At 41.9% G+C, this 21,272-nt stretch overlaps 79 pseudogenes; all 79 read left to right on the plus strand.

The window, feature by feature from the left end:
• Window positions 1–4,041: 4,041 nt before the first annotated feature.
• LOC142713963 (5S ribosomal RNA) lies at window positions 4,042–4,160 on the plus strand (annotated as a pseudogene).
• Window positions 4,161–4,227: 67 nt separating this feature from the next.
• LOC142688867 (5S ribosomal RNA) lies at window positions 4,228–4,346 on the plus strand (annotated as a pseudogene).
• A 67-nt stretch (window positions 4,347–4,413) lies between these two features.
• LOC142669206 (5S ribosomal RNA) lies at window positions 4,414–4,532 on the plus strand (annotated as a pseudogene).
• A 253-nt stretch (window positions 4,533–4,785) lies between these two features.
• On the plus strand, window positions 4,786–4,904 carry LOC142683232 (5S ribosomal RNA; annotated as a pseudogene).
• A 67-nt stretch (window positions 4,905–4,971) lies between these two features.
• On the plus strand, window positions 4,972–5,090 carry LOC142681456 (5S ribosomal RNA; annotated as a pseudogene).
• A 253-nt stretch (window positions 5,091–5,343) lies between these two features.
• Window positions 5,344–5,462, plus strand: LOC142689271 (5S ribosomal RNA; annotated as a pseudogene).
• Window positions 5,463–5,529: 67 nt separating this feature from the next.
• Window positions 5,530–5,648, plus strand: LOC142736848 (5S ribosomal RNA; annotated as a pseudogene).
• Window positions 5,649–5,715: 67 nt separating this feature from the next.
• On the plus strand, window positions 5,716–5,834 carry LOC142737648 (5S ribosomal RNA; annotated as a pseudogene).
• A 67-nt stretch (window positions 5,835–5,901) lies between these two features.
• LOC142736475 (5S ribosomal RNA) lies at window positions 5,902–6,020 on the plus strand (annotated as a pseudogene).
• Window positions 6,021–6,459: 439 nt separating this feature from the next.
• Window positions 6,460–6,578, plus strand: LOC142698690 (5S ribosomal RNA; annotated as a pseudogene).
• Window positions 6,579–6,644: 66 nt separating this feature from the next.
• Window positions 6,645–6,763, plus strand: LOC142710864 (5S ribosomal RNA; annotated as a pseudogene).
• Window positions 6,764–6,830: 67 nt separating this feature from the next.
• LOC142706594 (5S ribosomal RNA) lies at window positions 6,831–6,949 on the plus strand (annotated as a pseudogene).
• A 67-nt stretch (window positions 6,950–7,016) lies between these two features.
• On the plus strand, window positions 7,017–7,135 carry LOC142673263 (5S ribosomal RNA; annotated as a pseudogene).
• A 67-nt stretch (window positions 7,136–7,202) lies between these two features.
• Window positions 7,203–7,321, plus strand: LOC142702580 (5S ribosomal RNA; annotated as a pseudogene).
• A 67-nt stretch (window positions 7,322–7,388) lies between these two features.
• On the plus strand, window positions 7,389–7,507 carry LOC142672015 (5S ribosomal RNA; annotated as a pseudogene).
• A 67-nt stretch (window positions 7,508–7,574) lies between these two features.
• Window positions 7,575–7,692, plus strand: LOC142709110 (5S ribosomal RNA; annotated as a pseudogene).
• A 67-nt stretch (window positions 7,693–7,759) lies between these two features.
• LOC142735773 (5S ribosomal RNA) lies at window positions 7,760–7,878 on the plus strand (annotated as a pseudogene).
• A 253-nt stretch (window positions 7,879–8,131) lies between these two features.
• On the plus strand, window positions 8,132–8,250 carry LOC142720571 (5S ribosomal RNA; annotated as a pseudogene).
• A 67-nt stretch (window positions 8,251–8,317) lies between these two features.
• Window positions 8,318–8,436, plus strand: LOC142715319 (5S ribosomal RNA; annotated as a pseudogene).
• Window positions 8,437–8,503: 67 nt separating this feature from the next.
• LOC142685749 (5S ribosomal RNA) lies at window positions 8,504–8,622 on the plus strand (annotated as a pseudogene).
• Window positions 8,623–8,689: 67 nt separating this feature from the next.
• On the plus strand, window positions 8,690–8,808 carry LOC142706661 (5S ribosomal RNA; annotated as a pseudogene).
• A 66-nt stretch (window positions 8,809–8,874) lies between these two features.
• LOC142717485 (5S ribosomal RNA) lies at window positions 8,875–8,993 on the plus strand (annotated as a pseudogene).
• A 253-nt stretch (window positions 8,994–9,246) lies between these two features.
• Window positions 9,247–9,365, plus strand: LOC142736476 (5S ribosomal RNA; annotated as a pseudogene).
• A 67-nt stretch (window positions 9,366–9,432) lies between these two features.
• LOC142699532 (5S ribosomal RNA) lies at window positions 9,433–9,551 on the plus strand (annotated as a pseudogene).
• Window positions 9,552–9,617: 66 nt separating this feature from the next.
• On the plus strand, window positions 9,618–9,736 carry LOC142675808 (5S ribosomal RNA; annotated as a pseudogene).
• Window positions 9,737–9,803: 67 nt separating this feature from the next.
• On the plus strand, window positions 9,804–9,922 carry LOC142678654 (5S ribosomal RNA; annotated as a pseudogene).
• Window positions 9,923–9,989: 67 nt separating this feature from the next.
• Window positions 9,990–10,108, plus strand: LOC142679861 (5S ribosomal RNA; annotated as a pseudogene).
• Window positions 10,109–10,361: 253 nt separating this feature from the next.
• Window positions 10,362–10,480, plus strand: LOC142737251 (5S ribosomal RNA; annotated as a pseudogene).
• Window positions 10,481–10,547: 67 nt separating this feature from the next.
• On the plus strand, window positions 10,548–10,666 carry LOC142710996 (5S ribosomal RNA; annotated as a pseudogene).
• Window positions 10,667–10,733: 67 nt separating this feature from the next.
• LOC142666188 (5S ribosomal RNA) lies at window positions 10,734–10,852 on the plus strand (annotated as a pseudogene).
• A 67-nt stretch (window positions 10,853–10,919) lies between these two features.
• Window positions 10,920–11,038, plus strand: LOC142738369 (5S ribosomal RNA; annotated as a pseudogene).
• Window positions 11,039–11,105: 67 nt separating this feature from the next.
• LOC142737521 (5S ribosomal RNA) lies at window positions 11,106–11,224 on the plus strand (annotated as a pseudogene).
• A 439-nt stretch (window positions 11,225–11,663) lies between these two features.
• LOC142738263 (5S ribosomal RNA) lies at window positions 11,664–11,782 on the plus strand (annotated as a pseudogene).
• A 67-nt stretch (window positions 11,783–11,849) lies between these two features.
• On the plus strand, window positions 11,850–11,968 carry LOC142736312 (5S ribosomal RNA; annotated as a pseudogene).
• A 67-nt stretch (window positions 11,969–12,035) lies between these two features.
• LOC142733463 (5S ribosomal RNA) lies at window positions 12,036–12,154 on the plus strand (annotated as a pseudogene).
• A 66-nt stretch (window positions 12,155–12,220) lies between these two features.
• Window positions 12,221–12,339, plus strand: LOC142691660 (5S ribosomal RNA; annotated as a pseudogene).
• A 67-nt stretch (window positions 12,340–12,406) lies between these two features.
• Window positions 12,407–12,525, plus strand: LOC142693733 (5S ribosomal RNA; annotated as a pseudogene).
• A 67-nt stretch (window positions 12,526–12,592) lies between these two features.
• Window positions 12,593–12,711, plus strand: LOC142678233 (5S ribosomal RNA; annotated as a pseudogene).
• A 67-nt stretch (window positions 12,712–12,778) lies between these two features.
• Window positions 12,779–12,897, plus strand: LOC142706605 (5S ribosomal RNA; annotated as a pseudogene).
• Window positions 12,898–12,964: 67 nt separating this feature from the next.
• On the plus strand, window positions 12,965–13,083 carry LOC142665839 (5S ribosomal RNA; annotated as a pseudogene).
• A 67-nt stretch (window positions 13,084–13,150) lies between these two features.
• Window positions 13,151–13,269, plus strand: LOC142713975 (5S ribosomal RNA; annotated as a pseudogene).
• A 67-nt stretch (window positions 13,270–13,336) lies between these two features.
• On the plus strand, window positions 13,337–13,455 carry LOC142735664 (5S ribosomal RNA; annotated as a pseudogene).
• A 67-nt stretch (window positions 13,456–13,522) lies between these two features.
• On the plus strand, window positions 13,523–13,641 carry LOC142715442 (5S ribosomal RNA; annotated as a pseudogene).
• Window positions 13,642–13,708: 67 nt separating this feature from the next.
• Window positions 13,709–13,827, plus strand: LOC142713986 (5S ribosomal RNA; annotated as a pseudogene).
• Window positions 13,828–13,894: 67 nt separating this feature from the next.
• LOC142699799 (5S ribosomal RNA) lies at window positions 13,895–14,013 on the plus strand (annotated as a pseudogene).
• Window positions 14,014–14,080: 67 nt separating this feature from the next.
• On the plus strand, window positions 14,081–14,199 carry LOC142695546 (5S ribosomal RNA; annotated as a pseudogene).
• A 67-nt stretch (window positions 14,200–14,266) lies between these two features.
• LOC142736478 (5S ribosomal RNA) lies at window positions 14,267–14,385 on the plus strand (annotated as a pseudogene).
• A 67-nt stretch (window positions 14,386–14,452) lies between these two features.
• LOC142678244 (5S ribosomal RNA) lies at window positions 14,453–14,571 on the plus strand (annotated as a pseudogene).
• Window positions 14,572–14,637: 66 nt separating this feature from the next.
• LOC142675819 (5S ribosomal RNA) lies at window positions 14,638–14,756 on the plus strand (annotated as a pseudogene).
• Window positions 14,757–14,823: 67 nt separating this feature from the next.
• LOC142734772 (5S ribosomal RNA) lies at window positions 14,824–14,942 on the plus strand (annotated as a pseudogene).
• A 67-nt stretch (window positions 14,943–15,009) lies between these two features.
• Window positions 15,010–15,128, plus strand: LOC142693744 (5S ribosomal RNA; annotated as a pseudogene).
• A 254-nt stretch (window positions 15,129–15,382) lies between these two features.
• LOC142737278 (5S ribosomal RNA) lies at window positions 15,383–15,501 on the plus strand (annotated as a pseudogene).
• Window positions 15,502–15,568: 67 nt separating this feature from the next.
• On the plus strand, window positions 15,569–15,687 carry LOC142697683 (5S ribosomal RNA; annotated as a pseudogene).
• Window positions 15,688–15,754: 67 nt separating this feature from the next.
• Window positions 15,755–15,873, plus strand: LOC142737427 (5S ribosomal RNA; annotated as a pseudogene).
• A 252-nt stretch (window positions 15,874–16,125) lies between these two features.
• LOC142735942 (5S ribosomal RNA) lies at window positions 16,126–16,244 on the plus strand (annotated as a pseudogene).
• A 67-nt stretch (window positions 16,245–16,311) lies between these two features.
• LOC142738319 (5S ribosomal RNA) lies at window positions 16,312–16,430 on the plus strand (annotated as a pseudogene).
• Window positions 16,431–16,497: 67 nt separating this feature from the next.
• LOC142714007 (5S ribosomal RNA) lies at window positions 16,498–16,616 on the plus strand (annotated as a pseudogene).
• A 67-nt stretch (window positions 16,617–16,683) lies between these two features.
• LOC142738328 (5S ribosomal RNA) lies at window positions 16,684–16,802 on the plus strand (annotated as a pseudogene).
• A 67-nt stretch (window positions 16,803–16,869) lies between these two features.
• LOC142735769 (5S ribosomal RNA) lies at window positions 16,870–16,988 on the plus strand (annotated as a pseudogene).
• Window positions 16,989–17,055: 67 nt separating this feature from the next.
• On the plus strand, window positions 17,056–17,174 carry LOC142683110 (5S ribosomal RNA; annotated as a pseudogene).
• A 66-nt stretch (window positions 17,175–17,240) lies between these two features.
• On the plus strand, window positions 17,241–17,359 carry LOC142736762 (5S ribosomal RNA; annotated as a pseudogene).
• A 67-nt stretch (window positions 17,360–17,426) lies between these two features.
• Window positions 17,427–17,545, plus strand: LOC142681467 (5S ribosomal RNA; annotated as a pseudogene).
• A 67-nt stretch (window positions 17,546–17,612) lies between these two features.
• On the plus strand, window positions 17,613–17,731 carry LOC142736140 (5S ribosomal RNA; annotated as a pseudogene).
• A 67-nt stretch (window positions 17,732–17,798) lies between these two features.
• Window positions 17,799–17,917, plus strand: LOC142707692 (5S ribosomal RNA; annotated as a pseudogene).
• A 67-nt stretch (window positions 17,918–17,984) lies between these two features.
• On the plus strand, window positions 17,985–18,103 carry LOC142685096 (5S ribosomal RNA; annotated as a pseudogene).
• Window positions 18,104–18,170: 67 nt separating this feature from the next.
• On the plus strand, window positions 18,171–18,289 carry LOC142686155 (5S ribosomal RNA; annotated as a pseudogene).
• A 439-nt stretch (window positions 18,290–18,728) lies between these two features.
• LOC142689765 (5S ribosomal RNA) lies at window positions 18,729–18,847 on the plus strand (annotated as a pseudogene).
• Window positions 18,848–18,914: 67 nt separating this feature from the next.
• Window positions 18,915–19,033, plus strand: LOC142666343 (5S ribosomal RNA; annotated as a pseudogene).
• Window positions 19,034–19,100: 67 nt separating this feature from the next.
• On the plus strand, window positions 19,101–19,219 carry LOC142666191 (5S ribosomal RNA; annotated as a pseudogene).
• Window positions 19,220–19,286: 67 nt separating this feature from the next.
• Window positions 19,287–19,405, plus strand: LOC142737477 (5S ribosomal RNA; annotated as a pseudogene).
• A 253-nt stretch (window positions 19,406–19,658) lies between these two features.
• Window positions 19,659–19,777, plus strand: LOC142737311 (5S ribosomal RNA; annotated as a pseudogene).
• Window positions 19,778–19,844: 67 nt separating this feature from the next.
• On the plus strand, window positions 19,845–19,963 carry LOC142737915 (5S ribosomal RNA; annotated as a pseudogene).
• A 67-nt stretch (window positions 19,964–20,030) lies between these two features.
• Window positions 20,031–20,149, plus strand: LOC142735717 (5S ribosomal RNA; annotated as a pseudogene).
• A 67-nt stretch (window positions 20,150–20,216) lies between these two features.
• LOC142714018 (5S ribosomal RNA) lies at window positions 20,217–20,335 on the plus strand (annotated as a pseudogene).
• A 67-nt stretch (window positions 20,336–20,402) lies between these two features.
• On the plus strand, window positions 20,403–20,521 carry LOC142730026 (5S ribosomal RNA; annotated as a pseudogene).
• Window positions 20,522–20,588: 67 nt separating this feature from the next.
• On the plus strand, window positions 20,589–20,707 carry LOC142683798 (5S ribosomal RNA; annotated as a pseudogene).
• A 67-nt stretch (window positions 20,708–20,774) lies between these two features.
• On the plus strand, window positions 20,775–20,893 carry LOC142735593 (5S ribosomal RNA; annotated as a pseudogene).
• A 67-nt stretch (window positions 20,894–20,960) lies between these two features.
• On the plus strand, window positions 20,961–21,079 carry LOC142733474 (5S ribosomal RNA; annotated as a pseudogene).
• Window positions 21,080–21,146: 67 nt separating this feature from the next.
• Window positions 21,147–21,265, plus strand: LOC142681472 (5S ribosomal RNA; annotated as a pseudogene).
• The last annotated feature ends 7 nt before the right edge of the window (window positions 21,266–21,272 follow it).

The following is a 21,272-nucleotide window of genomic DNA, read 5'->3' on the forward strand; positions in this document are numbered from 1 at the left end:
AACATTATTTTATTTTTCTTGGACGTTACAAGGTTTAGAACATAAACAGCAATTTCTCATATTCTTAAGAAAATTTCAAAAGCCTTTTTTTGAAGGTGCCAGTTCAGTTCTGAAGTGGATTTGAGGGGCCTATGTATTAGAAACCCCCATAAAACACCCCATTTTAAAAACTAGACCCCTCAAAGTATTCAAAACAGCATATAGAAAGTTTTTTAACCCTTCAGGCATTTCACAGGAATTAAAGCAAAGTGGAAATGAAATTTGCAAATTTCATTTTTTCTGCTGAATTTCAATTTTATTCAATTTTTTTTTAGTAACAGAGAAGGTTTTACCAGAGAAACACTACTAAATATGTATTGTCCAGATTCTGCAGTTTTTAGAAATGTCCCACATGTGGCCCTACTGCGCTCGTGGACTAAAACACAAGCCCTAGAAGCAAAGAAGCACCTAGTGCATTTTGAGGCCTCTTTTTTATTAGAATATATTTTAGGCAGCATGCCAGGTTTGAAGAGGCGTTGAGGTATCAAAACAATGGAAACCCACCAGAAGTGACCCCATTTTGGAAATTACACCCCTCAAGGAATTCATTTATGGTTTTTGTTATCATTTTGACCGCACAGTTTTTTCACAGCACCTATTTGAATTGGGCTGTGAAATGAAAAAAATGATATTTTTTCCAATATGATGTCATTTTTGATCAAAATTTCTTATTTTCACAAGGAACAACATACCCCATTTTGTTGCCCAATTTGTCCTTAGTGCGGCAATCCCCCATTTGTGGTGATAAACTGCCGTTTGGGCCCATGGGAGGGCTCAGAAGGAAAGGAGCGCTATGTGTTTGTTGGAGTCCAGATTTTGCTGGATTGGTTTTCGGGTGCCATGTCGCATTTGCAGAGCCCCAGAGGTATCAAAGCAATGGAAACCCACCAGAAGTGACCCCATTTTGGAAACTACACCCCTCAAGGAATTCATTTATGGTTTTTGTTATCATTTTGACCGCACAGTTTTTTCACAGCACCTATTTGAATTGGGCTGTGAAATGAAAAAAATGATATTTTTTCCAATAGGATGTCATTTTTGATCAAAATTTCTTATTTTCACAAGGAACAACATACCCCATTTTGTTGCCCAATTTGTCCTTAGTGCGGCAATACCCCATTTGTGGTGATAAACTGCCCTTTGGGCCCATGGGAGGGCTCAGAAGGAAAGGACCACCATTTGGCCTACTGGAGCTTTTCTGGTGCTAAGTCATGTGTGCAGAAGCCCCTGAGGTACCAGTACAGTTGAAACCCCCGAGAAGTGACCCCATTTTAAAAACTACACCTCTTAAGACATTCATCTAGAGGTGTAGTGAGCATTTTGACCCCACAGGTACTGTGTAAAAGATAATGCGCAGCAGATGGTGCAGTGTGAGATTTGCAATTTTATATATGTATATGCCATTTCAGTGTCCAATATAGTGTGCCCAGCATGCGCCACCGGAGATATACACCCCTTAAATTGTAATGTGGGTTCTCCTGGGTACGACAATACCCTACATGTGGCTGCTATCAGCTGCCTGGGCATACGGCAGGGCTCAGAAGGGAAAGATGAGGGGGGTAAGCTGTGCGGAGTGCATCAGGGTAAATTAAAAATCAAGGGATGTATGATACATTTTAAAACAATCTTTTATACAGAGCCCTGGTTTTTCGGGACACGTGTCACATTGGTATATTGTGTTCTTCCTTATCCCCCTCTTATAGCAGACTCTGCACCTCTTTTGACTCTTTCCCTTTCCACCGGTTTGGGGACCTTCTCCTGGAAAGTGTTGCCCTGGTACGATGCGTGTGGCCTCGCTTCCAGAAGTACTGGGTGCCCCCCCTTCCTGGTCCCTAAAGATTAGATCTTGAAATTCCAGGAAAGTTCCCCTCTGGCCTGCACATCGACGTAGCACATACGCATTGTACAAAGCCATCTGTATGATGTGCCCGGCCAGCTTCTTATACCACACCGCATGGCGCTGTAGGGCTTCAGGACTTGATTTGACAAGTCCATCCCTCCCATGTACCTATTGTAGTCCAGGATGCAGTCTGGTTTGGGGGTGGCCTTTCCTTCATATATCCTAAACCTGTAGGTATACCCTGATGCACTCTCGCAGCTTATACATCTTCACGCCATACCTTGCCCTCTTACCCGGCAGGTACTCGCGGAATTGAACCCTCCCTTTAAAATGTACCAGGGACTCATCAATAGAAAAACACTTCTCGGGGGTGTATGCTTGGGAAAACCGGGCACTGGAACGGTCTAATAGGGGTCTCCGTTTATACAAACGGTCAAAACTGGGGTCATCTCGGAGTGGGCACGGCTCATTATCAGTATAATGTAAGAAGCGAAGTATTGCCTCATTTATTTATTTTTTTAGGTTCCAGTTCATTTCTGAAGTTGCTTTGAGGGGCCCATATATTAGAAACCCCTATCAAACACCCCATTTTAGAAACTAGACCCCTCAAAGTATTCACAACAGCATTTAGAAAGTTTATGAACCCTTTAGGTGTTTCACAGAAATTTAGAGCAAAGTAGAGGTGAAATTTACTCTTTTTATACAATTTTTTTTATAACACAAAAGGATTTATCAGAGAAACGCAACTCAATACTTATTGCCCAGATTCTGCAGTTTAGAGAAATATCCCACATGTTGCCCTCGGGCGGTAATGGACTGAAGCACCGGCCTCCGAAGCAAAGGAGCACCTAGCGGATTTTGAGCCCTCTTTTTTATTAGGCACCATGTCCGGTTTGAAGAGGTCTTGTGGTGCCAAAACATTGGAAACCCCCCAAAAGTGACCCCAATTTGGAAACTAGACCCCTTGAGGAATCCATTGTAGTTTTCTTGGGGTGCATGCGGCTTTTTGATCAGTTTTTATTCCATTTTTAGGTGGCGTGGTGACTAATAAACAGCAATTCTACTATTGTTTTTGTATACTTTTTTTTTTACAGCGTTCACCGTGCGCTATAAATGATATATTAACTTTATTCTGCGGGGCGATACGATCACGGCGATACCAGATGTTTATAGTTTTTTTTTATGTCTTATGGCGTTTGCACAATAAAATACGTTTTGTAAACAATCATTCACTTTTTGTGTTACCTTATTCTAAGAGCCATAACGTTTTTATTTTTCAATCAATAAAGCCGTGCGAGGACTTATTTTTTGCGTAACGAACTGTATTTTCCATCAGTACCATTTTTAGGTACATGCGACTTTTTGATCTCTTTTTATTCCATTTTTTGGGAGGTGAAGTGACCAAACAATTGTGATTGTGGTACGGTTTATTAATATTTTTTTTTACGGCGTTCACCGTGCGGGATAAATAACAAAATAATTTTGTAGTTCAGGCCGTTACGGACGCGGCGATACCAATTATGTATATTTTATTTGTTTGTTTATATATTTTTATTAATAATAAAGGCCTGATAAGGGAAAAAGTGGGACTTTTACTTTTATTACTTTTAAAACTTTTATTTTCTTATTTTTACACATCTTTTTTTAACTTTTTTTTTACTTTATTACTTTGTCCCACTAGGGGACATGAGGGCAGGAGGCCCTGATCGCTATTCTAATACACTGCACTACATGCGTAGTGCAGTGTATTAGAACTGTCAGCTACTCACTGACAGCAAGCATAGTGGGTCCTGACGTTGTCAGGACCCACTAGGCTTCCGTCTATGGCATAGCCGGACGCCATTGTTTGGTGTCCGGTTGCCATAGTCACCATCGCCGGCCGCTATCGCGTAGCAGGCCGGCGATGGCAGCTTAACCCCTAAAAAGCCGCGATCTCTATAGAACGCGGCTTTTAAGGGGTTAATCAGCGGGGACACAGCGATCGGTCCCCGCTGTAGGAGCTGTGACAGCTGCTGAACAAGACAGCAGCGTCACAGCTCCTGTATGTGTCGGGAGGACGGCCGAAACGGCCGTTACTCCCGAGACGTACTATTACGGCATGGAGCGCGAACGATACAGCTGCCATGACGTAATAGTACGTCAAGGAGCGGGAAGGGGTTAATGTCAATGGCCATTCTAAGCTGAATGTGCCTGCTCTCGTCAGATCGCAGAAGTTACACAGCTTAAGGCCTCGCTAGTACCAGTGTGGGAGACTGTCTGGGAATCCGTGGTGCGGTTGACTTTTTATTATGTCGTTTAGATTTTGTTTCACAATAGATTAAATAGGACTATGGATTAAAGCGTTTAAAGTAAATGGCCATTCTAAGCTGAATGTGCCTGCTCTCGTCAGAACGCAGAAATTACACAGCTTAACGCCTCGCTAGTACCAGTGTGGGAGACTGTCTGGGAATCCGTGGTGCGGTTGACTTTTTATTATGTCATTTAGATTTTGTTTCACAATAGATTAAATAGGACTATGGATTAAAGCATTTAACGTCAATGGCCATTCTAAGCTGAATGTGCCTGCTCTCGTCAGATCGCAGAAGTTACACAGCTTAAGGCCTCGCTAGTACCAGTGTGGGAGACTGTCTGGGAATCCGTGGTGCGGTTGCATTTTTATTATGTCGTTTAGATTTTGTTTCACAATCGATTAAAAAGGACTATGGATTAAAGCATTTAATGTCAATGGCCATTCTAAGGTGAATGTCCCTGCTCTCGTCAGATCGCAGAAGTTACACAACTTAAGGCCTCGCTAGTACGAGTGTGGGAGACTGTCTGGGAATCCGTGGTGCGGCTGCCTTTTTATTATGTTGTTTAGATTTTGTTTCACAATAGATTAAATAGGACTATGGATTAAGGCTTTTAATGTAAATGGCCATTCTAAGCTGAATGTGCCTGCTCTTGTCAGATCGCAGAAGTTACACAGCTTAAGGCCTCGCTAGTACCAGTGTGGGAGACTGTCTGGGAATCCGTGGTGCGGTTGACTTTTTATTATGTCGTTTAGATTTTGTTTCACAATCGATTAAAAAGGACTATGGATTAAAGCATTTAATGTCAATGGCCATTCTAAGCTGAATGTGCCTGCTCTCGTTAGATCGCAGAAGTTACACAGCTTAACGCCTCGCTAGTACCAGTGTGGGAGACTGTCTGGGAATCCGTGGTGCGGTTGACTTTTTATTATGTCGTTTAGATTTTGTTTCACAATAGATTAAATAGGACTATGGATTAAAGCATTTAACGTCAATGGCCATTCTAAGCTGAATGTGCCTGAGCTCGTCAAATCACAGAAGTTACACAGCTTAAGGCCTCGCTAGTACCAGTGTGGGAGACTGTCTGGGAATCCGTGGTGCGGCTGAATTTTTATTATGTCGTTTAGATTTTGTTTCACAATAGATTAAATAGGACTATGGATTAAAGCATTTAACGTCAATGGCCATTCTAAGCTGAATCTGCCTGCGCTCGTCAGATCGCAGAAGTTACACAGCTTAAGGCCTCGCTAGTACCAGTGTGGGAGACTGGCTGGGAATCCGTGGTGCGGTTGACTTTTTATTATGTCGTTTAGATTTTGTTTCACAATCGATTAAAAAGGACTATGGATTAAAGCATTTAATGTCAATGGCCATTCTAAGCTGAATGTCCCTGCTCTCGTCAGATCGCAGAAGTTACACAGCTTAAGGCCTCGCTAGTACCAGTGTGGGAGACTGTCTGGGAATCCGTGGTGCGGTTGCCTTTTTATTATGTCGTTTAGATTTTGTTTCACAATAGATTAAATAGGACTATGGATTAAAGCATTTAACGTCAATGGCCATTCTAAGCTGAATGTGCCTGCGCTCGTCAGATCGCAGAAGTTACACAGCTTAAGGCCTCGCTAGTACCAGTGTGGGAGACTGTCTGGGAATCCGTGGTGCGGTTGACTTTTTATTATGTCGTTTAGATTTTGTTTCACAATAGATTAAATAGGACTATGGATTAAAGCATTTAACGTCAATGGCCATTCTAAGCTGAATGTGCCTGCTCTCGTCAGATTGCAGAAGTTACACAGCTTAAGGCCTCGCTAGTACCAGTGTGGGAGACTGTCTGGGAATCCGTGGTGCGGTTGACTTTTTATTATGTCGTTTAGATTTTGTTTCACAATCGATTAAAAAGGACTATGGATTAAAGTTTTTAATGTCAATGGCCATTCTAAGCTGAATGTGCCTGCTCTCGTTAGATTGCAGAAGTTACACAGCTTAAGGCCTCGCTAGTAACAGAGTGGGAGACTGTTTGGGAATCCGTGGTGCGGTTGAATTTTTATTATGTCGTTTATATTTTGTTTCACAATAGATTAAATAGGACTATGGATTAAAGCATTTAATGTCAATGGCCATTCTAAGCTGAATGTGCCTTCTCTCGTCAGATCGCAGAAGTTACACAGCTTAAGGCCTCGCTAGTACCAGTGTGGGAGAATATCTGGGAACCCGTGGTGCGGTTGAATTTTTATTATGTCGTTTAGATTTTGTTTCATAATAGATTAAATAGGACTATGGATTAAAGCATTTAACGTCAATGGCCATTCTAAGCTGAATGTGCCTCCTCTCGTCAGATCGCAGAAGTTACACAGCTTAAGGCCTCGCTAGTACCAGTGTGGGAGACTGTCTGGGAATCCGTGGTGTGGTTGACTTTTTATTATGTTGTTTAGATTTTGTTTCACAGTAGATTAAATAGGACTATGGATTAAGGCTGTAATGTTAATGGCCATTCTAAGCTGAATGTCCCTGCTCTCGTCAGATCGCAGAAGTTACACAGCTTAATGCCTCGCTAGTACCAGTGTGGGAGACTGTCTGGGAATACGTGGTGCGGTTGAATTTTTATTATGTCGTTTAGATTTTGTTTCACAATCGATTAAAAAGGACTATGGATTAAAGCATTTAATGTCAATGGCCATTCTAAGCTGAATGTCACTGCTCTCGTCAGATCGCAGAAGTTACACAGCTTAAGGCCTCGATTGTACGAGTGTGGGAGACTGTCTGGGAATCCGTGGTGCGGTTGACTTTTTATTATGTTGTTTAGATTTTGTTTCACAATAGATTAAATAGGACTATGGATTAAGGCTTTTAATGTCAATGGCCATTCTAAGCTAAATGTTCCTGCTCTCGTCAGATCGCAGAAGTTACACAGCTTAAGGCCTCGCTAGTACCAGTGTGGGAGACTGTCTGGGAATACGTGGTGCGGTTGAATTTTTATTATGTCGTTTAGATTTTGTTTCACAATCGATTAAAAAGGACTATGGATTAAAGCATTTAATGTCAATGGCCATTCTAAGCTGAATGTGCCTGCTCTCGTTAGATCGCAGAAGTTACACAGCTTAAGGCCTCGCTAGTATGAGTGTGGGAGACTGTCTGGGAATCCGTGGTGCGGTTGCCTTTTTATTATGTCGTTTAGATTTTGTTTCACAATAGATTAAATAGGACTATGGATTAAAGCATTTAACGTCAATGGCCATTCTAAGCTGAATGTCCCTGCTCTCGTCAGATCGCAGAAGTTACACAGCTTAAGGCCTTGCTAGTACGAGTGTGGGAGACTGTCTGGGAATCCGTGGTGCGGTTGACTTTTTATTATGTTGTTTAGATTTTGTTTCACAATAGATTAAATAGGACTATGGATTAAGGCTTTTAATGTCAATGGCCATTCTAAGCTGAGTGTGCCTGCTCTCGTTAGATCGCAGAAGTTACACAGCTTAAGGCCTCGCTAGTACCAGTGTGGGAGACTGTCTGGGAATCCGTGGTGCGTTGAATTTTTATTATGTCGTTTAGATTTTGTTTCACAATCGATTAAAAAGGACTATGGATTAAAGCATTTAATGTCAATGGCCATTCTAAGCTGAATGCCCCTGCTCTCGTCAGATCGCAGAAGTTACACAGCCTAAGGCCTCGCTAGTACCAGTGTGGGAGACTGTCTGGGAATCCGTGGTGCGGTTGACTTTTTATTATGTTGTTTCGATTTTGTTTCACAATCGATTAAAAAGGACTATGGATTAAAGCATTTAACGTCAATGGCCATTCTAAGCTGAATGTGCCTGCTCTCGTCAGAACGCAGAAGTTACACAGCTTAAGGCCTCGCTAGTACCAGTGTGGGAGACTGTCTGGGAATCTGTGGTGCGCTTGCCTTTTTATTATGTCGTTTAGATTTTGTTTCACAATCGATTAAAAAGGACTATGGATTAAAGCATTTAATGTCAATGGCCATTCTAAGCTGAATGTGCCTGCTCTCGTCAGATCGCAGAAGTTACACAGCTTAAGGCCTCGCTAGTACCAGTGTGGGAGACTGTTTGGGAATCCGTGGTGCGGTTGACTTTTTATTATGTCGTTTAGATTTTGTTTCACAATAGATTAAATAGGACTATGGATTAAAGCATTTAACGTCAATGGCCATTCTAAGCTGAATGTGCCTGCTCTCGTCAGAACGCAGAAATTACACAGCTTAAGGCCTCGCTAGTACCAGTGTGGGAGACTGTCTGGGAATCCGTGGTGCGGTTGACTTTTTATTATGTCGTTTAGATTTTGTTTCACAATCGATTAAAAAGGACTATGGATTAAAGCATTTAATGTCAATGGCCATTCTAAGCTGAATGTGCCTGCTCTCGTCAGATCACAGAAGTTACACAGCTTAAGGCCTCGCTAGTACCAGTGTGGGAGACTGTCTGGGAATCCGTGGTGCGGCTGACTTTTTATTATGTCGTTTAGATTTTGTTTCACAATAGATTAAATAGGACTATGGATTAAAGCATTTAACGTCAATGGCCATTCTAAGCTGAATGTGCCTACTCTCGTCAGATCGCAGAAGTTACACAGCTTAAGGCCTCGCTAGTACAAGTGTGGGAGACTGTCTGGGAATCCGTGGTGTGGTTGACTTTTTATTATGTTATTTAGATTTTGTTTCACAGTAGATTAAATAGGACTATGGATTAAGGCTTTAATGTCAATGGCCATTCTAAGCTGAATGTCCCTGCTCTCGTCAGATCGCAGAAGTTACACAGCTTAAGGCCTCGCTAGTACCAGTGTGGGAGACTGTCTGGGAATTCGTGGTGCGGTTGACTTTTTATTATGTCGTTTAGATTTTGTTTCACAATCGATTAAAAAGGACTATGGATTAAAGCATTTAATGTCAATGGCCATTCTAAGCTGAATGTGCCTGCTCTCGTTAGATCGCAGAAGTTACACAGCTTAACGCCTCGCTAGTACCAGTGTGGGAGACTGTCTGGGAATCCGTGGTGCGGTGGCCTTTTTATTATGTCGTTTAGATTTTGTTTCACAATAGATTAAATAGGACTATGGATTAAAGCATTTAACGTCAATGGCCATTCTAAGCTGAATGTGCCTGCTCTCGTCAGATTGCAGAAGTTACACAGCTTAAGGCCTCGCTAGTACCAGTGTGGGAGACTGTCTGGGAATCCGTGGTGCGGTTGACTTTTTATTATGTCGTTTAGATTTTGTTTCACAATAGATTAAATAGGACTATGGATTAAAACATTTAACGTCAATGGCAATTCTAAGCTGAATGTGCCTGCTCTCGTCAGAACGCAGAAGTTACACAGCTTAATGCCTCGCTAGTACCAGTGTGGGAGACTGTCTGGGAATACGTGGTGCAGTTGAATTTTATTATGTCGTTTAGATTTTGTTTCACAATCGATTAAAAAGGACTATGGATTAAAGCATTTAATGTCAATGGCCATTCTAAGCTGAATGTCCCTGCTCTCGTCAGATCGCAGAAGTTACACAGCTTAAGGCCTCGCTTGTACGAGTGTGGGAGACTGTCTGGGAATCCGTGGTGCGGTTGACTTTTTATTATGTTGTTTAGATTTTGTTTCACAATAGATTAAATAGGACTATGGATTAAGGCTTTTAATGTCAATGGCCATTCTAAGCTGAATGTGCCGGCTCTCGTCAGATCGCAGAAGTTACACAGCTTAAGGCCTCGCTAGTACCAGTGTGGGAGACTGTCTGGGAATCCGTGGTGCGGTTTACTTTTTATTATGTCGTTTAGATTTTGTTTCACAATCGATTAAAAAGGACTATGGATTAAAGCATTTAACGTCAATGGCCATTCTAAGCTGAATGTGCCTGCTCTCGTCAGAACGCAGAAGTTACACAGCTTAAGGCCTCGCTACTACCAGTGTGGGAGACTGTCTGGGAATCCGTGGTGCACTTGACTTTTTATTATGTTGTTTAGATTTTGTTTCACAATAGATTAAATAGGACTATGGATTAAAGCATTTAAAGTCAATGGTCGTTCTAAACTGAATGTGCCTGCTCTTGTCAAAACGCAGAAATTACACAGCTTAAGGCCTCGCTAGTACCAGTGTGGGAGACTGTCTGGGAATCCGTGGTGCAGTTGACTTTTTATTATGTCGTTTAGATTTTGTTTCACAATCGATTAAAAATGACTATGGATTAAAGCATTTAATGTCAATGGCCATTCTAAGCTGAATGTGCCTGCTCTCGTCAGATCGCAGAAGTTACACAGCTTAAGCCCTCGCTAGTACCAGTGTGGGAGACTGTCTGGGAATTCGTGGTGCGGTTGACTTTTTATTATGTCGTTTAGATTTTGTTTCACAATCGATTAAAAAGGACTATGGATTAAAGCATTTAATGTCAATGGCCATTCTAAGCTGAATGCCCCTGCTCTCGTCAGATCGCAGAAGTTACACAGCCTAAGGCCTCGCTAGTACCAGTGTGGGAGACTGTCTGGTAATCCGTGGAGCGGTTGACTTTTTATTATGTTGTTTCGATTTTGTTTCACAATCGATTAAAAAGGACTATGGATTAAAGCATTTAATGTCAATGGCCATTCTAAGCTGAATGTCCCTGCTCTCGTCAGATCGCAGAAGTTACACAGCTTAAGGCCTCACTAGTACCAGTGTGGGAGACTGTCTGGGAATCCGTGGTGCGGTTGAATTTTTATTATGTCGTTTAGATTTTGTTTCACAATCGATTAAAAAGGACTATGGATTAAGGCTTTTAATGTCAATGGCCATTCTAAGCTGAATGTGCCTGCTCTCGTCAGATCGCAGAAGTTACAGAGCTTAAGGCCTCGCTAGTACCAGTGTGGGAGACTGTCTGGGAATCCGTGGTGCAGTTGACTTTTTATTATGTCGTTTAGATTTTGTTTCACAATCGATTAAAAAGGACTATGGATTAAAGAATTTGATGTCAATGGCCATTCTAAGCTGAATGTCCCTGCTCTCGTCAGATCGCAGAAGTTACACAGCTTAAGGCCTCGCTAGTACGAGTGTGGGAGACTGTCTGGGAATCCGTGGTGCGGTTGACTTTTTATTATGTTGTTTAGATTTTGTTTCACAATAGATTAAATAGGACTATGGATTAAGGCTTTTAAAGTCAATGGCCATTCTAAGCTGAGTGTGCCTGCTCTCGTCAAATCGCAGAAGTTACATAGCTTAACGCCTCGCTAGTACTAGTGTGGGAGACTGTCTGGGAATCCGTGGTGCGGTTGACTTTTTATTATGTCGTTTAGATTTTGTTTCACAATCGATTAAAAAGGACTATGGATTAAAGCATTTAATTTCAATGGCCATTCTAAGCTGAATGCCCCTTCTCTCGTCAGATCGCAGAAGTTACACAGCCTAAGGCCTCGCTAGTTCCAGTGTGGGAGACTGTCTGGGAATCCGTGGTGTGGTTGACTTTTTATTATGTTGTTTCGATTTTGTTTCACAATAGATTAAATAGGACTATGGATTAAGGCTTTTAATGTCAATGGCCATTCTAAGCTAAATGTGCCTGCTCTCGTCAGATCGCAGAAGTTACACAGCTTAAGGCCTCGCTAGTACCAGTGTGGGAGACTGGCTGGGAATCCGTGGTGCGGTTGACTTTTTATTATGTCGTTTAGATTTTGTTTCACAATCGATTAAAAAGGACTATGGATTAAAGCATTTAATGTCAATGGCCATTCTAAGCTGAATGTGCCTGCTCTCGTCAGATCGCAGAAGTTACACAGCTTAAGGCCTCGCTAGTACTAGTGTGGGAGACTGTCTGGGAATCCGTGGTGCGGTTGACTTTTTATTATGTTGTTTAGATTTTGTTTCACAATAGATTAAATAGGACTATGGATTAAGGCTTTTAATGTCAATGGCCATTCTAAGCTGAATGTGCCTGCTCTCGTCAGATCGCAGAAGTTACACAGCTTAAGGCCTCGCTAGTACCAGTGTGGGAGACTGTCTGGGAATCCGTGGTGTGGTTGACTTTTTACTATGTTGTTTAGATTTTGCTTCACAGTAGATTAAATAGGACTATGGATTAAGGCTTTAGTGTTAATGGCCATTCTAAGCTGAATCTCCCTGCTCTCGTCAGATCGCAGAAGTTACACAGCTTAAGGCCTCGCTAATACCAGTGTGGGAGACTGTCTGGGAATTCGTGGTGCGGTTGACTTTTTATTATGTCGTTTAGATTTTGTTTCACAATCGATTAAAAAGGACTATGGATTAAAGCATTTAATGTCAATGGCCATTCTAAGCTGAATGTGCCTGCTCTCGTTAGATCGCAGAAGTTACACAGCTTAACGCCTCGCTAGTACTAGTGTGGGAGACTGTCTGGGAATCCGTGGTGTGGTTGACTTTTTATTATGTCGTTTAGATTTTGTTTCTCAATAGATTAAATAGGACTATGGATTAAAGCATTTAACGTCAATGGCCATTCTAAGCTGAATGTGCCTGCTCTCGTCAGAACGCAGAAGTTACACAGCTTAATGCCTCGCTAGTACCAGTGTGGGAGACTGTCTGGGAATACGTGGTGCGGTTGAATTTTTATTATGTCGTTTAGATTTTGTTTCACAATCGATTAAAAAGGACTATGGATTAAAGCATTTAATGTCAATGGCCATTCTAAGCTGAATGTCACTGCTCTCGTCAGATCGCAGAAGTTACACAGCTTAAGGCCTCGATTGTACGAGTGTGGGAGACTGTCTGGGAATCCGTGGTGCGGTTGACTTTTTATTATGTTGTTTCGATTTTGTTTCACAATCGATTAAAAAGGACTATGGATTAAAGCATTTAATGTCAATGGCCATTCTAAGCTGAATGTCCCTGCTCTCGTCAGATCGCAGAAGTTACACAGCTTAAGGCCTCACTAGTACCAGTGTGGGAGACTGTCTGGGAATCCGTGGTGCGGTTAACTTTTTATTATGTCGTTTAGATTTTGTTTCACAATCGATTAAAAAGGACTATGGATTAAAGCATTTAATGTCAATGGCCATTCTAAGCTGAATGTGCCTGCTCTCGTCAGATCGCAGAAGTTACACAGCTTAAGGCCTCGCTAGTACCAGTGTGGGAGACTGTCTGGGAATCCGTGGTGCGGTTGACTTTTTATTATGTCGTTTAGATTTTGTTTCACAATCGATTAAAAAGGACTATGGATTAAAGCATTTAATGTCAATGGCCATTCTAAGCTGAATGTGCCTGCTCTCGTCAGATCGCAGAAGTTACACAGCTTAAGGCCTCGCTAGTACCAGTGTGGGAGACTGTCTGGGAATCCGTGGTGCGGTTGCCTTTTTATTATGTCGTTTAGATTTTGTTTCACAATAGATTAAATAGGACTATGGATTAAAGCATTTAATGTCAATGGCCATTCTAAGCTGAATGTGCCTGCTCTCGTCAGAACGCAGAAATTACACAGCTTAAGGCCTCGCTAGTACCAGTGTGGGAGACTGTCTGGGAATCCGTGGTGCGGTTGACTTTTTATTATGTCGTTTAGATTTTGTTTCACAATCGATTAAAAAGGACTATGGATTAAAGCATTTAATGTCAATGGCCATTCTAAGCTGAATGTGCCTGCTCTCGTCAGATCGCAGAAGTTACACAGCTTAAGGCCTCGCTAGTACCAGTGTGGGAGACTGTCTGGGAATCCGTGGTGCGGTTGACTTTTTATTATGTCGTTTAGATTTTGTTTCACAATAGATTAAATAGGACTATGGATTAAAGCATTTAACGTCAATGGCCATTCTAAGCTGAATGTGCCTACTCTCGTCAGATCGCAGAAGTAACACAGTTTAAGGCCTCGCTAGTACCAGTGTGGGAGACTGTCTGGGAATCCGTGGTGCGGTTGACTTTTTATTATGTCGTTTAGATTTTGTTTTACAATCGATTAAAAAGGACTATGGATTAAAGCATTTATTGTCAATGGCCATTCTAAGCTGAATGTGCCTGCTCTCGTTAGAGCGCAGAAGTTACACAGCTTAACGCCTCGCTAGTACCAGTGTGGGAGACTGTCTGGGAATCCGTGGTGCGGTTGACTTTTAATTATGTCGTTTAGATTTTGTTTCACAATAGATTAAATAGGACTATGGATTAAAGCATTTAACGTCAATGGCCATTCTAAGCTGAATGTGCCTGCTCTCGTCAGATTGCAGAAGTTACACAGCTTAAGGCCTCGCTAGTACCAGTGTGGGAGACTGTCTGGGAATCCGTGGTGCGGTTGACTTTTTATTATGTCGTTTAGATTTTGTTTCACAATAGATTAAATAGGACTATGGATTAAAGCATTTAACGTCAATGGCCATTCTAAGCTGAATGTGCCTGCTCTCGTCAGAACGCAGAAGTTACACAGCTTAATGCCTCGCTAGTACCAGTGTGGGAGACTGTCTGGGAATACGTGGTGCGGTTGAATTTTATTATGTCGTTTAGATTTTGTTTCACAATCGATTAAAAAGGACTATGGATTAAAGTGTTTAATGTCAATGGCCATTCTAAGCTGAATGTCCCTGCTCTCGTCAGATCGCAGAAGTTACACAGCTTAAGGCCTCGCTTGTACGAGTGTGGGAGACTGTCTGGGAATCCGTGGTGCGGTTGACTTTTTATTATGTTGTTTAGATTTTGTTTCACAATAGATTAAATAGGACTATGGATTAAGGCTTTTTATGTCAATGGCCATTCTAAGCTGAATGTGCCTGCTCTCGTCAGATCGCAGAAGTTACACAGCTTAAGGCCTCGCTAGTACCAGTGTGGGAGACTGTCTGGGAATACGTGGTGCGGTTTACTTTTTATTATGTCGTTTAGATTTTGTTTCACAATCGATTAAAAAGGACTATGGATTAAAGCATTTAATGTCAATGGCCATTCTAAGCTGAATGTGCCTGCTCTCGTTAGATCGCAGAAGTTACACAGCTTAACGCCTCGCTAGTACTAGTGTGGGAGACTGTCTGGGAATCCGTGGTGTGGTTGACTTTTTATTATGTCGTTTAGATTTTGTTTCACAATAGATTAAATAGGACTATGGATTAAGGCTTTTAATGTCAATGGCCATTCTAAGCTAAACGTGCCTGCTCTCGTCAGATCGCAGAAGTTACACAGCTTAAAGCCTCGCTAGTACCAGTGTGGGAGACTGTCTGGGAATACGTGGTGCGGTTGAATTTTTTATTATGTCGTTTAGATTTTGTTTCACAATCGATTAAAAAGGACTATGGATTAAAGCATTTAATGTCAATGGCCATTCTAAGCTGAATGTGCCTGCTCTCGTTAGATCGCAGAAGTTACACAGCTTAAGGCCTCGCTAGTACGAGTGTGGGAGACTGTCTGGGAATCCGTGGTGCGGTTGACTTTTTATTATGTCGTTTAGATTTTGTTTCACAATAGATTAAATAGGACTATGGATTAAAGCATTTAACGTCAATGGCCATTCTAAGCTGAATGTGCCTGCTCTCGTCAGATCGCAGAAGTTACACAGCTTAAGCCCTCGCTAGTACCAGTGTGGGAGACTGTCTGGGAATCCGTGGTGCAGATGACTTTTTATTATGTCGTTTAGATTTTGTTTCACAATTGATTAAAAAGGACTATGGATTAAAGAATTTAATGTCAATGGCCATTCTAAGCTGAATGTCCCTGCTCTCATCAGATCGCAGAAGTTACACAGCTTAAGGCCTTGCTAGTACGAGTGTGGGTGACTGTCTGGGAATCCGTGGTGCGGTTGACTTTTTATTATGTTGTTTAGATTTTGTTTCACAATAGATTAAATAGGACTATGGATTAAGGCTTTTAATGTCAATGGCCATTCTAAGCTGAGTGTGCCTGCTCTCGTTAGATCGCAGAAGTTACACAGCTTAAGGCCTCGCTAGTACCAGTGTGGGAGACTGTCTGGGAATCCGTGGTGCGTTGAAATTTTATTATGTCGTTTAGATTTTGTTTCACAATCGATTAAAAAGGACTATGGATTAAAGCATTTAATGTCAATGGCCATTCTAAGCTGAATGCCCCTGCTCTCGTCAGATCGCAGAAGTTACACAGCCTAAGGCCTCGCTAGTACCAGTGTGGGAGACTGTCTGGGAATCCGTGGTGCAGTTGACTTTTTATTATGTTGTTTCGATTTTGTTTCACAATCGATTAAAAAGGACTATGGATTAAAGCATTTAATGTCAATGGCCATTCTAAGCTGAATGTCCCTGCTCTCGTCAGATCGCAGAAGTTACACAGCTTAAGGCCTCACTAGTACGAGTGTGGGAGACTGTCTGGGAATCCGTGGTGCGGTTGACTTTTTATTATGTCGTTTAGATTTTGTTTCACAATCGATTAAAAAGGACTATGAATTAAAGCATTTAATGTCAATGGCCATTCTAAGCTGAATGTGCCTGCTCTCGTCAGATCGCAGAAGTTACACAGCTTAAGGCCTCGCTAGTACCAGTGTGGGAGACTGTCTGGGAATCCGTGGTGCGGTTGACTTTTTATTATGTCGTTTAGATTTTGTTTCACAATCGATTAAAAAGGACTATGGATTAAAGCATTTAATGTCAATGGCCATTCTAAGCTGAATGTGCCTACTCTCGTCAGATCGCAGAAGTTACACAGCTTAAGGCCTCGCTAGTACCAGTGTGGGAGACTGTCTGGGAATCCGTGGTGCGGTTGACTTTTTATTATGTCGTTTAGATTTTGTTTCACAATCGATTAAAAAGGACTATGGATTAAAGCATTTAATGTCAATGGCCATTCTAAGCTGAATGTGCCTGCTCTCGTCAGATCGCAGAAGTTACACAGCTTAAGGCCTCGCTAGTACCAGGGTGGGAGACTGTCTGGGAATCCGTGGTGCGGTTGACTTTTTATTATGTCGTTTAGATTTTGTTTCACAATAGATTAAATAGGACTATGGATTAAAGCATTTAACGTCAATGGCCATTCTAAGCTGAATGTGCCTACTCTCGTCAGATCGCAGAAGTTACACAGCTTAAGGCCTCGCTAGTACCAGTGTGGGAGACTGTCTGGGAATCCGTGGTGTGGTTGACTTTTTATTATGTTGTTTAGATTTTGTTTCACAGTAGATTAAATAGGACTATGGATTAAGGCTTTAATGTCAATGGCCATTCTAAGCTGAATGTCCCTGATCTCGTCAGATCGCAGAAGTTACACAGCTTAAGGCCTCGCTAGTACCAGTGTGGGAGACTGTCTGGGAATTCGTGGTGCGGTTGACCTTTTATTATGTCGTTTAGATTTTGTTTCACAATCGATTAAAAAGGACTATGGATTAAAGCATTTAATGTCAATGGCCATTCTAAGCTGAATGTGCCTGCTCTCGTTAGATCGCAGAAGTTACACAGCTTAACGCCTCGCTAGTACCAGTGTGGGAGACTGTCTGGGAATCCGTGGTGCGGTTGACTTTTTATTATGTCGTTTAGATTTTGTTTCACAATAGATTAAATAGGACTATGGATTAAAGCATTTAACGTCAATGGCCATTCTAAGCTGAATGTGCCTGCTCTCGTCAGATCGCAGAAGTTACACAGCTTAAGGCCTCGCTAGTACCAGTGTGGGAGACTGTCTGGGAATCCGTGGTGCGGTTTACTTTTTATTATGTCGTTTAGATTTTGTTTCACAATCGATTAAAAAGGACTATGGATTAAAGCATTTAATGTCAATGGCCACTCTAAGCTGAATGTGCCTGCTCTCGTTAGATCGCAGAAGTTACACAGCTTAACGCCTCACTAGTACCAGTGTGGGAGACTGTCTGGGAATCCGTGGTGCGGTTGACTTTTTATTATGTTGTTTAGATTTTGTTTCACAATAGATTAAATAGGACTATGGATTAAAGCATTTAACGTCAATGGCAATTCTAAGCTGAATGTGCCTGCTCTCGTCAGATCGCAGAAGTTACACAGCTTAAGGCCTCGCTAGTACCAGTGTGGGAGACTGTCTGGGAATCTGTGGTGCAGTTAACTTTTTATTATGTCGTTTAGATTTTGTTTCACAATCGATTAAAAAGGACTATGGATTAAAGAATTTAATGTCAATGGCCATTCTAAACTGAATGTCCCTGCTCTCGTCAGATCGCAGAAGTTACACAGCTTAAGGCCTCGCTAGTACAAGTGTGGGAGACTGTCTGGGAATCCGTGGTGCGGTTGACTTTTTATTATGTTGTTTAGATTTTGTTTCACAATAGATTAAATAGGACTATGGATTAAGGCTTTTAATGTCAATGGCCATTCTAGGCTGAGTGTGCCTGCTCTCGTCAGATCGCAGAAGTTACACAGCTTAAGGCCTCGCTAGTACCAATGTGGGAGACTGTCTGTGAATCCATGGTGGGGTTGACTTCTTATTATGTCGTTTAGATTTTGTTTCACAATCGATTAAAAAGGACTATGGATTAAAGCATTTAATGTCAATGGCCATTCTAAGCTGAATGTGCCTGCTCTCGTTAGATCGCAGAAGTTACATAGCTTAACGCCTCGCTAGTACCAGTGTGGTAGACTGTCTGGGAATCCGTGGTGCGGTTGACTTTTTATTATGTCGTTTAGATTTTGTTTCACAATAGATTAAATAGGACTATGGATTAAAGCATTTACCGTCAATGGCCATTCTAAGCTGAATGTGCCTGCTCTCGTCAGATCGCAGAAGTTACACAGCTTAAGCCCTCGCTAGTACCAGTGTGGGAGACTGTCTGGGAATCCGTGGTGCGGTTGAATTTTTATTATGTCGTTTAGATTTTGTTTCACAATCGATTAAAAAGGACTATGGATTAAAGCATTTAATGTCAATGGCCATTCTAAGCTGAATGCCCCTGCTCTCGTCAGATCGCAGAAGTTACACAGCCTAAGGCCTCGCTAGTACCAGTGTGGGAGACTGTCTGGGAATCCGTGGAGCGGTTGACTTTTTATTATGTTGTTTCGATTTTGTTTCACAATCGATTAAAAAGGACTATGGATTAAAGCATTTAATGTCAATGGCCATTCTAAGCTGAATGTCCCTGCTCTCGTCAGATCGCAGAAGTTACACAGCTTAAGGCCTCACTAGTACCAGTGTGGGAGACTGTCTGGGAATCCGTGGTGCGGTTGAATTTTTATTATGTCGTTTAGATTTTGTTTCACAATCGATTAAAAAGGACTATGGATTAAAGCATTTAACGTCAATGGCCATTCTAAGCTGAATGTGCCTGCTCTCGTCAGAACGCAGAAGTTACACAGCTTAATGCCTCGCTAGTACCAGTGTGGGAGACTGTCTGGGAATCCGTGGTGCGGTTGACTTTTTATTATGTTGTTTAGATTTTGTTTCACAATCGATTAAAAAGGACTATGGATTAAAGCCTTTAATGTCAATGGCCATTCTAAGCTGAATGTCCCTGCTCTTGTTAGATCGCAGAAGTTACACAGCTTAACGCCTCGCTAGTACCAGTGTGGGAGACTGTCTGGGAATCCATGGTGCGGTTGACTTTTTATTATGTCGTTTAGATTTTGTTTCACAATAGATTAAATAGGACTATGGATTAAAGCATTTAATGTCAATGGCCATTCTAAGCTGAATGTGCCTGCTCTCGTCAGATCGCAGAAGTTACACAGCTTAAGGCCTCGCTAGTACCAGTGTGGGAGACTGTCTGGGAATCCATGGTGCGGTTGACTTTTTATTATGTCGTTTAGATTTTGTTTCACAATAGATTAAATAGGACTATGGATTAAAGCATTTAACGTCAATGGCCATTCTAAGCTGAATGTGCCTGCTCTCGTCAGAACGCAGAAGTAACACAGCTTAAGGCCTCGCTAGTACCAGTGTGGGAGACTGTCTGGGAATCCGTGGTGCGGTTGAATTTTTATTATGTCGTTTAGATTTTGTTTCACAATCGATTAAAAAGGACTATGGATTAAAGCATTTAATGTCAATGGCCATTCTAAGCTGAAGGTCCCTGCTCTCGTCAGATCGCAGAAGTTACACAGCTTAAGGCCTCGCTAGTACCAGTGTGGGAGACTGTCTGGGAATCCGTGGTGCGGTTGACTTTTTACTATGTTGTTTAGATTTTGTTTCACAATAGATTAAATAGGACTATGGATTAAGGCTTTTAATGTCAATGGCCATTCTAAGCTGAATGTGCCTGCTCTCGTCAGATCGCAGAAGTTACACAGCTTAAGGCCTCGCTAGTACCAGTGTGGGAGACTGTCTGGGAATCCGTGGTGCGGTTGACTTTTTATTATGTCGTTTAGATTTTGTTTCACAATAGATTAAATAGGACTATGGATTAAGGCTTTTAATGTTAATGGCCATTCTAAGCTGAATGTGCCTGCTCTCGTCAGATCGCAGAAGTTACACAGCTTAAGGCCTCGCTAGTACCAGTGTGGGAGACTGTCTGGGAATCCGTGGTGCGGTTGACTTTTTATTATGTAGTTTAGATTTTGTTTCACAATCGATTAAAAAGGACTATGGATTAAGGCTTTTAAAGTTAATGGCCATTCTAAGCTGAATGTGCCTGCTCTCGTCAGATCGCAGAAGTTACACAGCTTAAGGACTCGCTAGTACCAGTGTGGGAGACTGTCTGGGAAGCCGTGGTGCGGTTGACTTTTTATTATGTCGTTTAGATTTTGTTTCACAATCGATTAAAAAGGACTATGGATTAAAGCATTTAATGTCAATGGCCATTCTAAGCTGAATGTCCCTGCTCTCGTCAGATCGCAGAAGTTACACAGCTTAAGGCCTCGCTAGTACCAGTCTGGGAGACTGTCTGGGAATCCGTGGTGCGGTTGACTTTTTATTATGTCGTTTAGATTTTGTTTCACAATCGATTAAAAAGTACTATGGATTAAAGCATTTAATGTCAATGGCCATTCTAAGCTGAATGTGCCTGCTCTCGTCAGATCGCAGAAGTTACACAGCTTAAGGCCTCGCTAGTACCAGTGTGGGAGACTGTCTGGGAATCCGTGGTGTGGTTGACTTTTGATTATGTCGTTTAGATTTTGTTTCACAATAGATTAAATAGGACTTTGGATTAAAGCATTTAACGTCAATGGCCATTCTAAGCTGAATGTGCCTGCTCTCGTTAGATCGCAGAAGTTACACAGCTTAACGCCTCGCTAGTACCAGTGTGGGAGACTGTCTGGGAATCCGTGGTGCGGTTGACTTTTTATT

Source organism: Rhinoderma darwinii, chromosome 1 (genome assembly GCF_050947455.1).
Source record: "Rhinoderma darwinii isolate aRhiDar2 chromosome 1, aRhiDar2.hap1, whole genome shotgun sequence".
NCBI classification, from domain to species: Eukaryota; Metazoa; Chordata; class Amphibia; order Anura; family Rhinodermatidae; genus Rhinoderma; species Rhinoderma darwinii.